The 3218-nt window shown below is 44.3% G+C and overlaps 2 protein-coding genes across 2 annotated transcripts in view; both read left to right on the plus strand.

The window, feature by feature from the left end:
- Nucleotides 1-254: 254 nt before the first annotated feature.
- Nucleotides 255-3218, plus strand: part of CMC4 (C-X9-C motif containing 4) — a 13362-nt gene continuing 10398 nt past the window's right edge. The window contains exon 1 of the mRNA XM_006905815.3: nucleotides 255-394. The gene's annotated coding sequence lies outside the window, so the exon portion shown is untranslated. The remainder of the gene's footprint in view (nucleotides 395-3218) is intronic.
- Nucleotides 256-3218, plus strand: part of MTCP1 (mature T cell proliferation 1) — a 7671-nt gene continuing 4708 nt past the window's right edge. The window contains exon 1 of the mRNA XM_006905816.3: nucleotides 256-394. The gene's annotated coding sequence lies outside the window, so the exon portion shown is untranslated. The remainder of the gene's footprint in view (nucleotides 395-3218) is intronic.

Here is a 3218-nt window from a genome sequence, read left to right on the forward strand (position 1 = left end):
GCCGGCGCCCATTTTGCCCGCCCGCTGAGGAGAGCAGTACGCGGCCTACAGGCTCTGGGGACAGCCCTGAGGCGGCATCGCCGCGCGCGCCAGCCTCTGGAGCCAGGGGGACGCTCTTTTGAAATTCGGTCCTAAGCTAGTTGAGGTTTTATTTTATTTTGTTTTGTTTCCAAGTTACGGCCCCTGAATTTTGTACCACTCTCCCTGGACCACTTCCGGTTGCTGGCCCTTGCCTCGTAACTTCGGCTGGGGTGACCTCGGCCCCGGATGCCCCTCGGCTCGCCCCGGGCTCACGTCCCGATCCCGGCTTGACTGGCCCGGGGTGGGGGACCTGGAAGTTTTAGCCTCGCTGCTCTCGAGGCGGATTAATTAGCCCAAGAAACATTATATTCATGTGAGTAACCTCTTGCAGAAACAGTGCTATACTGTGTCTGAAAAAGTATCACTCTTAAGCTTGGCTGCTGCTACTTTCTTCAAAGGCTTTTACGTATCTGTTCGTTACAGGGAAGGGGATTGGGGGCCTTCGGGTTTGATTCAAGGTCGGATGTCTCACGGTCGTTACCCACGATGCAAGTTTCCGCAGCTCTCCTTGTCTTGATATCAAACCTGGTGACATTCTGTGTCAAAGTAATTTTCTTTGGACGTCTGTCAAAGTACCCACGTCCCAACTCCCAAGGTTAGGAATTACACGTGGATCTTAGGAACGATTCTAAATCAAAGCAAAATATAAGCCGTGCCGCCTCCACAGCCCATCGGTGTTTGCGTGCGTTTGAGCTCGTTTTCTAGTCCCTGCGTGGTTTTGAAGCCGGGCAGACAGGGCAGTACTGGAAAGGGAACATTCCCAGGGGGCTACTTGAAGAGGTGTTGATGCTTTGCTCTTTTCTCCCAAGTCAGTTCCAACCCGTCTCCCCGCAGACAGGGCCCGCATCCAGAACTCTCTGTGATACGTATGCCAGCAACCTCCATTTTTGCCTAATGCTTAAGGATCACATGGCACATCTGTCCGTGATTGGTTTTGATGATGATGAAGCTTGGGAGAAATTTCAAGTGTGCAATCACACTGGACGCATCTAAATGTTCTCTTAACTTTCAACTTTGCACCGTATATTATTTTCGGTTCCTGTGTGTGGCCAGTATGCCCAGCCCTCACGGGGCAAGGACGGCTGTTCTTCTCATTATTATGTTTTAGTGGTGGGATGTTTTGAGTTTATATAAAGTGCCTTTAGGCACCTTCGAGAAGGAAAACACCTTTCGTTTGCTGTTGCTGTTATTCTCATATTCCAGAATGACATTCTCTAACTTTTATAATGCTGGTGGCTGCATTTTACAGCTCTAAATGTTTAATTGGAGTAGAAAAAAAAACTATTAACGTTTATGGCAAGCTTATTATGTGCTAGACCATCTACTAAGCATTTATATACTTGTGTGTGTAAACTGCCCCTAATTGGAATCAGGCGCTGCAACTTCCTAGCTGCGTGACCTCACGCGAGTTACCTAACTTCTCTGTGCCTTACCTCCCTCATCTTTTGCTGGGGGAGATAATAGTATCGGTCTAAGCAGGCGATTATTAAAGGAGTCAATACATATAAAACCCAATGGAAGTGCTACATAAGTGCTGACTGTTATGATCAATATGTTCTTTAATTCTCATATTACACTTCAGAAAACCGAGATGGAGACAGGTTAACTTGTCCAAGGTCACAAGACTAGTCAGTGACAAAATCAGGATTCACACGCAGACCAGGCTGACTCCAGGGCACACGTTCTCAGTAACTTCACCATTGTAATTGGATGAGTTTATTAACTGACTTCAAATGAAATAAGTGTATTCAACTGATCAATGCTTAAAAACTATTAAAACACCTGGAAATGAAAACAAACGATCCTTTTTTAAGAAGACACAAAGTAAGTCGTTCTGTAAAGGAAAATTAATGGTTTTACTTAGATTACTACCCAAAGAAGCCCTTCTCTATGGTATATCATCCGTTTACAATATAATTTACAAAATGCCTTGCTAAGAAATTATCTAGGCCAGTGTGGTCTCTGACTGTGGCATCAAGGTGACCCCCGTGGGGACAGTCTCTTTTAGTGCCTTCATAGATGGATAAAGCTATATAAACACTTTTAAAATCCATTTGAATTTGCAGCTGGTAGTGTTCCTTGAGCTGAGTGGAACAGGTTCATGTTCCGTGTATTGTATTGGACCTTGTACCTAAGTTTATCCTGACGTTTTAAGAGATTTGGCTTAGTTCAAGGCGTCCTGAATTTTGTGAACAAGTGTCATGTGCAGAAAAATGTTCCGTGGGCACATAAATTTGGGAAATGTTAACAAAATGAAGTTTCTTTACTGCATAACTTGCCAGGGCTTTGACTGTGTTAACGTGAGATTCCCAAACTTATTTGACCAAGAAAAAAGGAGCAAATGTTTCAAGAATCACATTTAGTGAAATGGTGTCCCATTCATACGACCTGTGATTTTTGTGGCCTTTGATCTGAATCCCTCTCACTCAGCCTTTGCTTTTCTAGGCTGAGAATGTCGGTCCATGTTCATACGACAGCTTCTCAGCCCCTCGATCACTGCAGTTGCCCTTCTCTGGGCCTTCATGCTCTCTGAGCGGTGGCAAACGCAAGTCCAGGGTCGTGTGCTGGGGTTTGTTCCCAGGCTCATCCTGCTGATGCCCAGCATGCTGGCCTTTCGGTCACAGCAGCACATCCCGTTGCCTTTCTTCTGGAAATATTTTGTAGTGATTCATAGGCCTCTTTGTAGTGAATCATAGTAACAGAGCATCATCTCCAACTTGTTTGCCCTCTGTTCCACTGGAATTATTTCCTTCTAATGTCAGCGTAACCTGTAACATTTTGCTTTTCATTCGAAACATTTAAACGTCAATAATGTTGGTTGTTGCTAGGACCTGTCTGTGAAGCCAAAATGGTCCCGAAACCCTTAACATTTGGAATCTGCTTTTTTAAAACCTTGGCCACGCTTCTTTTGTACTCGAAATCCAGACTTTAATGTATTTTATTTTGGCGTTAATATTTACTGGGATTTTGTATATCACTTCTTTCCAAAGCCCCGAGGAGGAAGAGAGGCAGAATAATTCTATCTGCTAAATAGAAAAAAAAAATGGCTTTGAAAAATATATATATAGCTATATAATACCCAACACCCAGAGAATCAATTTCTACCCATGTCTGTGTGGTCTGTTCACCTTCTCTGT

This window comes from Pteropus alecto, unplaced genomic scaffold, assembly GCF_000325575.1.
Source record: "Pteropus alecto unplaced genomic scaffold, ASM32557v1 scaffold821, whole genome shotgun sequence".
Taxonomy (NCBI): Eukaryota; Metazoa; Chordata; class Mammalia; order Chiroptera; family Pteropodidae; genus Pteropus; species Pteropus alecto.